Genomic DNA, 13,486 nt, shown 5'->3' on the forward strand with positions numbered 1-13,486 from the left:
AAAAATATGAAAATGTGATCTTGGATTAGGCAGTGATTTCTTAGATATGACATCATAAGTATAAGCAATGAAAGAAAAAAATAAATTGAACTTAAAATTAAAAACTTTTATGCTTACAAGGACATGATCAAAAAAGTAAAAAGTCAACCCACAGAACAAAGGAAAAGTTTGGCAAATCTAGTAAGGAACTAGTATCCAGAATACATAAAGAATTCCTACAACAATAAAAAGATGACTCAGTTAAAAAATGGGCAAATTATTTGAATATACATTTCCCAAGAAAATGTACGCAAAAGGCCAATAAGCACATGAAAAGCTTTTCAACATCATCAGCCATCAGGGAAATGGCGATTAAAATAACACTGATATGCTGCTTCACATTCACTAGAATGGTAATAATAAAAAAAGACGGACAATAACAAGTGCTGATAAAGACATGCAAAATTGGAACACTCATAAATTGCTGGCAAGAATGCAAAATGATGCAGCCAATTTGGAAAACAGTCTGGCATTTTCATTCCCATTTCTTGGGGAAGGAAAGACTGTAGAGTGACTGATAATGTACATGGGATTATTTTCAGGGTATAAAAAATGTTCTGAAATTAGTGACAATGGTTACACAACTCTGTAAATATATTAATACCAAAAACTACTCCCTTGTATGCTTTAATGAGATGGATTTTACGGTATGCAAATTATACCTCAATTCGAAAAATAAACGTAACAGGCATCTATATACTTACCATGAAAATTAAAAAGTTCTCAACATTTTGCTTTATTTGCTTCAGGCCTCTTTTAAAGATGCTTGCAGATACACCAAAGCCCTATACTCCACTGATACCCCTCCCTCCCTATAGGAAGGCAATCATATAATCCGGAAATGGCACATTAGTGCTCACATTCAGGTGTATGTATCTTCACTAGCCACGTGCATATCCAAAAACAAAAATACCAAACTGCATATATCCTTTTGCAACCTGCTTTGTTAACATTGTTACTGAGATTTATCCATTTTGATACCCATAGATCTAATTCATTCATTTTAGTGTTTAATAATTTTTGACTATGTGCATAAAACAAATGTCTGGTTCCCCTTACTGAGGCTAGTTAAATTGTTTCTACTGTTTTGCTCTTACAAACACCATAGGCCCATATCCCTGGGCACCCACTAGCTCTTCTAGACAGAAGTTTACGACGTTTACATTCTCCCATCCCCAAAACAGAAATAAAGTAAGAACACAACTGGAGTTTGACCAAGTGGTTCTGCACATGCCCCACCCCTAGCTGTCCTGGCAACAGGCTACTTTCATAAGGTAACAACAGAAATATCAAATGCAAATGAAGAAAACAGAAATCAGAAGCAGAGCCAAGACAGTAGAACTGGCTCCTACTTCGGGAAAGCTGTGGGAGGAGATGCTGAAGCAGACTTCCATGACCGCACACCTGCAGCGTCATTCTCATCAGCACCAGCACCATCAAGAGGCTGCTGGAATGGCAGGTGCTCCAAAGAGTGTGGCCTGTCCTGTGCTCCCTCATGTGCCAGGCAAGCAGTGGAGCATGGTGTCAGCAGGTGCAGGCACATCTTCAGGGAGTCCACGCTGTCTTAGGAAGAGGGGGCAGGTACGTGAATAACCATGTGCAAAGTAAGGAAGAAATCTCACTCTGCCTTCATAAGGTAGTCATTAGTGAGTGACAATATTCAATAGCAGGCCCTGGGTAGATAAGAACACCACAGGGATAGACAAGGTGTGTCTGCATGGGGCCACGTGGGCAGGACTGCTTATGCAGTATGTAGAAGGGCAGTCCTGGCAGGTAGAAAGCAATAGCAAGGCCAGCAGCTCATCCCAGTTTGTCTGGAGCATAAACCAACTAAAAGGGAGAACTAGTAGGTCAAACTAGAGAGAGAGCCTGCAAGCAAATGCCAGAAGATCTGGAATGTCAGGCCAAGAAGCTTGCTGGCTGGACTTTATCTGGAAGATAAAGGGACACCAAGCACAACTTTTTAGCAGTGGTGGCATGTTGAAATCTGGAATTCATTACTACTAGAAGTAATTTCCTAAAGTCTAAATAATACATTTTATCCCCAAATTCCCATGTGGTCCTAGAAGCTGGCCTCTGTAGTTGCCTGCAAAGGCATTAATAGTTCAACGTAAATGACTCATAGAAAGAGCAATCCTCAGCCAGGTGCAGTGGTTCACACCTGTAATCCCAACACTTTGGGAGGCCATGGCAGGAGGATCACTTAAGCCCAGAAGTTTGAGACCAGCGTGGGCAACACAGTGAGACCACACCTCTACAAATAATTTTCTTTAATTAGCTGGATATGGTGGCATATGCATGTGGTCCCAGCTACTGAGGAGGCTGTGGCAGGAGGATCACTTAAGTACAGGAAGTCAAAGGCTGCAGTGAGCCATGACTGCACCACTGCACTCCAGCCTGGGTGACAGAGTGAGACCCTGTCTCAATAGAAAAAAAAAACAAAAGAAAGAAAGAGCAACCCTCATAAGAAATGTATAATAACCATCATCATAATTAGCATATAACAGCTCAGGCTAATAAGATGATGACGACAAACCAATGTGTACAGTGTCAGTAAAGATTCTGAGAAAATCATTTGGAAAAGTAAACATTTACTTGAAAGAGGTATAAAAGAGTCAGTTTTCAAAACTGGACCACCACATGAAAAAAATACATCAAAATTAGGAAACTATATATTAAAACAAGATGCTACCTCACACCTGTTAGAATTATTAATATCAAAAAACCAGAAAATACTAAATGTTGATAAGGATGTGAAACAGCAAGAAATCTCATTCGCTGCTGGTGGGAATGCAAAGCCACTTTGGAAGAACGTTTGCTAGTTTCTTACAAAGTAAACGTACCTTTACAATATGATCCAGCAATTATGCTCCCTGGTATTTGCCCAAATGAATTGAAAACTTATATCCACACAAAAATCTGCACACAAATGTTTTATAGCAACTTTATTCATAACTGCCCAAAACTAGAACCAACCAAGACATCTTTCAGTAAGTGAACGGATAAACAAATCAAGGTACATTTATACAATAGAATATTATTCAGTGATAAAAAGAAACTATCAAGCTATGAAGACAGATGAACTTTAAATGTATACCACTAAAGCTACATACTGTATCACTCTAACTATATGACATTCTGGAAAGGGCAAAATTATAGAGATGGTTAACAGATCAGTGATCATCAGGGATTCAGGGGCATGGGTAAGGAGACGAAGCACAGGGGATTTTTAGGTCAGTGAAACTACTCTGTATGATACTCTAATGATAACTACAAAACATGAAGCAGTTCTCAAAAACCTTAGAACTTTACAGCACAAAAATTAAACCTTAAAGCATGTACTTCATTTTAAAAAATCATTTAGGAGGTCCAATCTCAAGACAACATGTGGAAAATGACAAAACAATCTAAGTGTATTAAAATATATTAAACAACCTTACCAAAGGAGCTAGGGAATAAGGTGGTGACCTAAGTCATTTTAGAAAGGAGCAAAATCTCTACAGTTGAAGGAAAAAGGAATTGTAAGCACAGAAGTACATAAGTACAGTACTCTAGTTGACAAAGTTGTTTACCAAGGGGTACCAGGTAACAATTCTCATATTGCTATACATGTATACTGAAGGTGAACAATTAAGTAAATGAATAGTGGATGGTGCGAGCCAGGTTTCTCACTGTTGGAGTGAGAGGTCAGCAAGGGGAGAAGGCTAGAATAATCTGTGCAGCAATGGATTCAAGTTACAAATGTCAGTATGAACGGATGCTCAATCAGATATAGATAATTACATACAGAAATATCTACAGATGTATACATATATAGGTTAGCTCAAGAAAAATACAGATCATTACATATAGAAATATCTATAGACATGTGTATATATACAGGTTAGTTAGTATACAAACATGTATCTCTTTCATTCTCTCAGCTAAGATGGACTAAAAGCAACAAAACTCCCATAGCAACAAACACATTCAACACCTAGATATTGGTTTCTTATATTATTCTCCAATAAAAGGAACCAGGACTCCTTGGAGAAATGGCTGATCCTAGCACAAGGGCAGGAAATATTATATACAAAATGAGGTTGGAACATCATCACTTTCAGTAGTACCAGAAAGGAGAGGTGCTTAAAAACAAAACACACACACAATGATGCAGGTATGTCAAGGCGACATAGGAGCCAACTGAAAGTGCTCCCAGTGGACAAAGCTGGAGCAATTTGAGAGAAAAATAAAATGCAACATGGACCTATAAACCTAAGAACTTAAAAAAAAAAAGTGGGACAGCAGATAAATCTCCCAAGATAATCTTAGTCTAACTCATTTATACAGATACTCCATCCTCAGTGAGGTGGAGCACAACCCTCCTCCCTTTAAGTGTGTACTACACAAGATGACTTCCTTCCAAACAGCACAGTATGGAACGACAGAAAAAAACAAGAGTCACTTTACAGTGAAAATATCTGACAAACACACCTCAGCCAGGTGATCAAGGTCACCATGAACAGTGATGAGTCTTGTTGACAGTGAGCTTCCTTGACATGTGATAGAACTGGCAGTTTATCTCGGTGGTCTTCATCCTCAAAACCCATAACTAATCACAAGAAAACACCAGGTCCCAGCAGATACCAACTGAGGCACATTCTATAAAATACCTGTCCAGTCCTCCTCAAAACTGTCAAAAGTCATCAAAAACAAGGAAAGTCTGAGAAGCTGTCACAGCCAAGAGGAGCCTGAGGAACCACAATGATTAAATGTAATGTGGGATCTTGGCAGGGATCCTAGAATAGAAAAGGACATTAGGAGAAAACTGAAGAAATCTAAAGTATGGACTTTAGTTAATAATAATGGCTTGATATTGGCCCATTAATTATGACAAATGTTCCTTGCTGATGTAAGATGTTAAACTGGATGTGGGTTTACAAAGATTCTCTCTACTATCCTCATCATCATTCTGTAAATCTAATGAGCACTATTCTAAAATTTGAAAAAATATTTTTTAAGAAATAGCAATTAATGGAAAAAAAGGCCCCAGTGTTAGTTTAGTCTGTTCATGTTGGGATAACAGCAGCTCTCACAGCAGTGTCAAATTCTGAAAAGTCGTCACATACCTTCAGACACTGACAGTGCAGAGGTCAGGGTGAAGATTCTTTTTTTTTTCCCCCATTTGTTTATTTTATTGCATTTTAGGTTTTGGGGTACATGTGAAGAACATGCAAAACTGTTGCACAGGTACACACGTGGCAGTGTGATTTACTGCCTTCCTCCCCATCACCTACATCTGGCATTTCTCCCCTTGCTATCTCTCCTCAGCTCCCCACCCCCCACCGTCCCTCCCCTATTTCCCCCCAACTGACCCCAGTGTGTAGTGCTCCCCTCCCTGTGTCCATGTGTTCTCATTGTTCAACACCCGCCTATGAGTGAGAACATGTGGTGTTTGATCTTCTGCTCTTCTGTCAGTTTGCTGAGAATGATGGTTTCCAGGTTCATCCATGTCCCCACAAAGGACCCAAACTCATCGTTTTTGATGGCTGCATAATATTCCATGGTGTATATGTGCCACATTTTCCCTATCCAGTCTATCGTCGATGGGCATTTGGGTTGGGTCCAGGTCTTTGCTATTGTAAACAGTGCTGCAATGAACATTCGTGTGCACGTGTCCTTATAGTAGAACAATTTGTAATCCTTTGCATATATACCCAGTAATGGGATTGCTGGGTCAAATGGAATTTCTATTTCTAGGTCCCTGAGGAATCGCCACACTCTCTTCCACAATGGTTGAACTAATTTACACTCCCACCAACAGTGCAAAAGTGTTGCTATTTCTCCATATCCTCTCCAGCATCTGTCTCCAGATTTTTAAATGATCGCCATTCTAACTGGTGTGAGATGGTATCTCAATGTTGTTTTGATTTGCATTGCTCTGATGACCAGTGATGATGAGCATTTTTTCATATGTTTGTTGGCCTCATGTATGTCTTCTTTTGTAAAGTGTCTGTTCATATCCTTTGCCCACTTTTGAATGGGCTTGTTAGTTTTTTTCTTGTAAATCTGTTTTAGTTCTTTGTAAATTCTGGATATCAGCCCTTTGTCAGATGGGTAAACTGCAAAAATTTTTTCCCATTCTGTTGGTTGCCGATTCACTCTAATGACTGTTTCTTTTGCTGTGCAGAAGCTGTGGAGTTTGATTAGGTCCCATTTGTCTATTTTGGCTTTTGTTGTCAATGCTTTTGGTGTTTTGGTCATGAAGTCCTTGCCTACACCTATGTCCTGAATGGTTTTGCCTAGATTTTCTTCTAAATTGTTTAGAAGAGGAACCTAGTACCAGTTTACGGGAAGTACTCAGTATGTCATCATTTGAGGCACCCAGTTAGATGTCGTATATCTAAAACGTACAGTGTTTCCCCTCTCACTAAGGTATGTGATGTGCTTAAATGTCAGCCTTGCTCCCAAAGTATTTCTTAATTCTTACAATGAATACTCAGCTTAGGAGACTGAATGTTCTGAAGACAGGCTATAAATTTGGACCCTGCCATAACAGCAGCCCCTTCTGTTAAAACTTACAGCATGCCAGGCACTCCCTCTGCACTGCTGCTCTCCTCATGCCAGCTCAGCAAGACAGGCACTATTGTTTGTGTTTTATGGATAGGGAAACAGAGGCCCAGAAAGGCTAAGCATTTGTCCAAAAGTTCTACTGCTAGCAAGGAAGAGATCCAGTCTTTGAAATCACATCTACCAGCCACTGAAGCTCAGGCCAGCTTCTTCATCCATGCTGGGTCCCTTGACATCTGCACACACGCAGGCCTGCCAATGGGGGCCTCACCCAGCCATGTGCAGAGCTTTCTGGACAACTGGACATTTGTGTGAACGGTGCAAATGCTCCCACGGCAAACAAAGGATTCTTCTGCCCTTGAAACAGAGCCAGGGTCTAAAAGCTTCTACAGAACCCGCATGAATCACAGTCACCAATATGCCATTAGATCTTGGACATTAATTCCCTAAAAGTATTTCTGAACCTTTGAAGGGATTAACCCCTCATTGTATTAACTCCCGCCCCTGCCACAAGCTATGCTGCTAGCTTTTCTTTTTCTACTGAAATGAAACATTAACTTTCTTTCTTTATCTCGTGAAGTTTGCTTATATGAAGCTATGTTTTACAAGTGATCTCTTTCACTTTATTTCCTGAATTATGGGAGAATCCTTCATCAGCTCCCAAGATTTCTAGGGGTTTCTAAACCTAAGCAGCCAAACAGTGGTGTCACCCTCCTTGGCTTCTTGATCAACAGTGTCCCTCCAGGGTTCAGGGAGTCAGAGACCATGGGGATTCACTGGATCCCTGAAATCTCACAGCAGCAATTTAACGTTGGAGTTGGACAGAAATGCAGATTCTGACCCTCCTCCCATGCCTCCTCCTACAAGGTGGCCTAGCCTCTGCAGGAATACCTTCAGGAGACCAGAGCACCACCCTAGCCCTTGGGAAGAAAAGCTGCAACCAATGCCTCCCCAACAGCACCCACATGGTGATCCTAAACACCCTCCTTTCACACAGAGCCAGTCTAAAGCTTTTTCCCAATTTCGGCATGTGGAACCCCAAGGAAGGAGGGAAGCAGGGTAAGCTGAGTCGGGCTATCTCAGTAGAACTAAACTTCCTCAGTCCCATAGTTTTATTCAATGATGAAGCAGAACATGGGCTTTGCCACTGAAGACACCTAGCCTAAATCCTGACACCAGTGCAATCACCTTGAGCAAGCTTCTCAAGTCATCCTCCTCACCTGGGAGGACCAGCTTCCTGGGGCTGCACATGCAGTCAGGATGACACCTGGGAGGACTCAGCTCTGCAGCTCAGCAGACGCTTCAGCGTGCGCTCTTGACACGTTCCCTGTCCACACGCTCCAGTGATGGCCCCATTCTCTCCCTCCCTTTCCCAGGAGTCTGAGAACAGGCAGGCAGTACACAGAGAAGCAGGACTATCACCTCCACTTTTTGGATATTATGCTCCTAATAATTCCTCTGTATTTGGCAAATGTCCTCTGGAATCAATGTGATTATGCTTCAGTCAAGGATGGTGTGCAATGATGGCCCAGAGCCTCACAAAGTGTGGACAGAGGTGCTCGCTGGAAATGCAGATCCCCATGCCTCACATCTACTAGGTCAGAATCTGCATTTTTAAAATTTTTTTCATTTATTTATTTATTTTTGAGATAGAGTCTCACTTTGTCTCCCAGGCTGGAATGCAATGGCGTGATCTCAGCTCACTGCAACCTCTGCTTCCTAGGTTCAAGTGATTCTCCTGCCTAAGGCTCCCGAATAGCTGGGATTACAGGCTCCTGCCACCATGCCCAGCCAATTTTTTTATTCTTATTACAGACAGGGTTTCACCATGTCAGCCAGGCTGGTTTCGAACTCCTGACCTCAGGTGATCCACCCACCTCAGCCTCCCAAAGTGCTGGAATCACAGGCGTGAGCTACTGCACTTAGCCAGAATCTGCATTTTAAAAACCCAGGTGACTTTATGCACACGAAAGTTTCAGAAGCACTGACCTAGATCCCCAGAGACAAAAAAGTATTCCAATTTCAAGGCTTCTATCAGGAACTATTTCCAAGTAGAAAGCATTACTCTTTCCCCACTTGTATCAATAATGTGCACGCACACAGTCAGCATAAAGAGCAAGCAGAGGCTGGCCTTAGGGGCTTAGAAATAAACGTTATAGAAAAGGATGAAATAAACATACTGACAAGCCTCATAACCATGAAATTTTCTGTCATCTTTTTACCAACCTCCTTCTAAGCAGTTTCTTGAACTCTGTTTGATCAAAGTTGTAGAGATAAATATTTTTAAAAGTAAATACCGAATTCCTAGTTGTCAGTCCCACTGGGAACTGAAAGAGCATCAACTGAAGCAGAAAGAGAACAGGGTCTTGCTGGTGTGCAGTGAGCTCATCCCTAAGTGCACACCGTGGATGCTCCACACCAGCCCGCCTCCCTCCGCCTGGCTAGGGCTTCTCAACTTCAATGCTAAAAGACCGCCTCATGTCATTTGGGATTTGTGCTAATTGAACCAGCACTTGCTGATTAAGCCGAAAACCTTTCCTCAATTTGAGAGCATTTACAGTATATGGGCACCAGTAGGGGCTGGGGAGGGAGCTAGAGAAAAGGAGAGAGAGAAATAGAAAGAGGTATGAAAAACAGGCAGTAGAGAGAGATGGCAGAAGGAGAGGGAAGGGAGAGAAGAGAAGGGAGGGAGGGAGGAGAGGGAGGGAAATAAGAAGCCTGCACTAGCAGCAACAGTGAGCTCCTGTCACACACCAATGTACAGAGATTCTGCATACTGTAACGTCAGCCAGACTGGGCATCCAGGCAGCACGCTCAGAATCAATGAACCTGCTGCCAGATGCTGTGAGCCTGTTCAGCGGGCTCTTCCTTTGGCTACACAGTGGTGTCAGGCCTCCCCTAAGACTCAGCTTTCCTGGTTAGGGGTCCGTGGCACTGCTGTTTTTGCAAAAACCCTCCTAGATGACTAATGTGTGGTCAGAGTAGAGAAGCCTGCTCCAGGAGAACAAAAGGTTTGTTCAAATTCACTATCTCTGTTGCTTTGCAGCAATGAGGAAGATTTTCTAAAACACAACATTGCTAATGTAAAGGTGGAAAAGACTCTGACAACTGAGTGTCCTGAATGGTGGAAGTCTGTAAGAAAGACAGAGGGTCCTCTTCAAAACTGACTTTCACAATGACATAAACACACGTGTGCAAAAGAATGATCTGCCCCAACAAGGGACATGCTAGGTGCTTCTCTCACCTCTACAGGGACTGAGATAGTGAGCACTAGGGCCAAGTCAGCATTTTATTCCTGCCTCTGGGCTCCCAGCAGGGTCAGTAAGCCATGGCTCACAGATCATTTTTGTACAACCTATGAACTAAAAATGACTTTTATGATTTTAAAAGGTGGGAGGGGAGGACTATAAGAGACCACATGTGACCCTCATGCCTAAAAATTTTACTATACAAGCCTTGACAAAAAAACATATGCAGATCCCTGATTTGTGGCAACCACAGTGCCCAGAGGTTCTCTGTTCTCTGTGGACCCAGAGGTCCACACTGTTGGTAACTTTCCCTGCCAATTCACAGACAGGAGCATCCTGAAATGCCTTAAGCAGGTGAAGCCAGGTAGAAGCGCACTCTCAGTAAAGAATCCCCAAAGAAAACAGCTACCAACTGCTAGGCTCCCCAGGGAGCCACAGGAGCCCTCATGACCATATGCACAGGAGCCATCCCCAGCTGAGGAGGGGCCCTGCTGAGGATGGCCCCTGCTGAGGATGGCCCCTGCTCTTCCCAGCCCTGGCATCACTTACCTACTGTGCCCAAATCTCCAATCTGGGTCCTGCTGTGACCTCACACAGAGGCCCTAAGATGCTCACTCAGGCCCCTCCTCACAGGGGTAGGGCCTCAAACTGAAGGTATCCCTTAATTACAAACAGCAACAGCCCTCACTTGGCCTTAGTGGCTGACACAGCCACTAAGGATTGCCCGGGAACCTGGCTGATCAAGGGAACTCACATAAGCAAATGAGCCTCGTTCAAAGGACGCATCCATCACCATGCTGCACAGAGAGCAACAGCCCAGTGCTCCTGACAAGAGGCCACAGGGGCCCTGTGGTGGGGCCCAGAGAGAGAGCTCCTCGGAGCCAGCAAGATGACCCTCACAACAGACTCTGGAATCAGCACACTCAAGCCAGAAAAAGAGGCACACCTCCCCAAGATGGGCTCTGTGGAGGTTAACGGCAGAAACCAGGCTCCAGACACCAAAGGGAAGCTGGTATTTGGTTATCTTCAGAGTCAACTGTCATCATGTATTCAGCAGACAGCAGTGCTCTGTGTCGTCTACCTGCACTGTATCACATCACTCTCTAGGTCATTTGCCTCACAAAATTGATTTAGGAGAGATTATTCAATTCCATTTTACATTTTCATGTTTTGGAACTCTGCCAGCAGCAACTTCTGTTCTTCCAGAGATCGGGAAGCTATGGACAAGGCGATCTCTCGCTGTTGTAAATGGAACTCCATATTCCCTTTATGAATTTCCTGTCAATCTTCAAATTACTTCAAATACGATTGCCCTTCACTTAGACAGTGTTTTATGTCTCCATGTCTCCCTCCTTCCCGTTTCCGATTACCTCCCCAGCAGCAGACAGCACTTCCCTGGAGCCCCCTGGGGCGCCTCTGTCAGGGGGGTGCAGGACAATGGGGGCAGACACTGCAGCCTCCCAGTCTGCAGCTGCCTGCAGACCACAGCAACATAAGCTAGCATGTCTTCTTTTAAAACTTCCTGCTCTTGTTCCCAGTTGCCCCACCAACTACCACGTTTCCTTACTCTTTGCTGTAGGAAAACTACATCAACTCCCCGCATTCCTGAGGATTCTGCTCCACCCCAGACCAAATCTGCCCTTCTCCCAGCCACCACTGACTCCATACTGCTTAGGGTTGCCACCAGGGTCCCCTTGGAGCCATGCCCAGCATCTGGTATGACCTTCACCACCACCCACTCAGTGGCTGGGCAATGCCCCTTGGCTTTCCGCCAGCTGACCAGTTTATTTTTCCCAACTCCCCAAGAGAAGCGTGTCTTCCCTTCCAACCTCTTGACATTGGCCAAAGGGCCAGCCTCAGTTCTGGATCCTCATCTCTTCTTGTACTCCCCACTCGGTAATTCCATCCATTCATCTAAAGTCAAACCACTCCCCACCATCTTCTCCATGTACCAGTCCCCTCTCCCAAACCCCGCTCACATGTAACATCCAGTTGCTATCTTCCACAGGACATGTCCAAACTGCAACCTCATGTGACAACTGCAAAGCCACATTCCTAGACTATCAGGCCAAGAGCCACTCTTGATGCCTCTCCTTTTCATGTCACACGCATGTTCATGAGCAAGCCCCAGGAGATCTGCCACCAAACTACATCCAGAACTCAGCCACCATATATATCCACTGCTGCCACCCTGGACACAGCCACCACCACCCTCCTTGGTGAACGCACTCCTTCTTCTGTTCATGCCCCCTGAAACAGCAGGCACAATCATCCCGGAAGAGCCTAAGTCTATTCATATCACTGCTCTGCTCAAAACCCTGCAATGGCTCCCTATTTCCCACGGAGTAAAGGTCTAATTCTCCGATCGGCCTCCAAGGCCCTTCAAGACCTACTCACCCTCTCCCAGCTGCTGTACCTCCCTGTCAACATCGCCCTCCTTACCCTCTGCTCCTGCCACACCAGCCTCTCCTTGCTGTCCTGGGCATCTGCTCTCAACATTCCCTCCTCCAGAAATGCTCTTCCCGAGATATGTACTTGTCACCTCCTCAGTGAGGGCAGCCCTGTCCTCCACCTGTAAGAAGGCGGCTCTCCCTTACCCTGTATTGCTTCTGTTATGGCATACAAATGATGTCTTTATCACATCTCCTGGTCACTGCATCTGTCCCTCAACAGAACATAAGTCTCCTTGGGGAGAGAGGATTCTGTTCTGTCCACTCATACGGCTCAAGGACCTAGATCAGGGCCTGGCACTTGTATGGATACCATGGATTTGAATTATAGAAATATTGGCCTCAAAACCTGAGATTTCCGGAAACCAAAGTAAAAACAGAAGTAAAATGAGTTACAGTTGGACTCTCTGTTTGTGTTAGGAACAGCAAGAATGCTGATGAGGTTAAACAGGGCAAGCAGGGGCAGGTGGCAGGAAGTGAGTCTAGGGAGCAGGCAGAGGCCAGGCCTGTGAAGCTCATAAACCCATTGATTTTGAGATACTTGTAGATTCACAGGCAGGGACAAAAGTAATTCAGATACTCCATGTGCCTTAACTCAGTTTCCCCCAACAGTGACATCATGCAACAATGTAGTGCAGTATCAATACCAAGGTACTAACTCTGACACAGTCAACATAAAGAACACTTCCATCATGACAAGGATCTCTCATGTTTCTCTACAACCACAGCCCTGAAGAAGTTAAGGAATTAACATTTCTTAACCCCTGACAACCAGTAATCTGTTCTCTATTTCTACAATCTTCCCATCTTCACAATGTTCTATGCATGGAGTCATGTGGTACGTAAGCCTTTGGGATTGGTGTTTTTGACTCCGCATAACTCTCTGGAGACCCCCTAGGTGCTACACATGTCATCCTTCAGTCCTTTCCATTGCTGGGTAGTGTTCCACAGCACAGACACCCACAGTTGTCCACAGAAGAGCTCTGGGGCTGTTTCCAACATTAGGCTCTTTCAAGTAAACCTACTTTGAACATTTGTAAGTAAGTGCTTGTGTGCACACGGCTTTCATTTCTTTGACATAACTGTCCAGAAGTCACATTGCTGAGTTGTGTGGTAGCTGCAAATTTAGTTACAAGAATCTGGCAAACTGCATCCCTGAGTTCCTGTACTATTTTATATTCCCACCAGCAATGTATGAAG

General features: G+C 43.9%; 1 protein-coding gene across 2 annotated transcripts in view; it reads right to left on the reverse strand.

The window, feature by feature from the left end:
- Positions 1-13,486, reverse strand: part of PCBP3 (poly(rC) binding protein 3) — a 264,296-nt gene that overhangs the window by 203,910 nt on the left and 46,900 nt on the right. The gene's annotated exons all lie outside the window — the stretch shown is intronic.

The sequence above is a fragment of the Sapajus apella genome, unplaced genomic scaffold (genome assembly GCF_009761245.1).
Source record: "Sapajus apella isolate SASKATOON/1434 unplaced genomic scaffold, GSC_monkey_1.0 scaffold8, whole genome shotgun sequence".
In the NCBI taxonomy this organism is placed as follows: domain Eukaryota; kingdom Metazoa; phylum Chordata; class Mammalia; order Primates; family Cebidae; genus Sapajus; species Sapajus apella.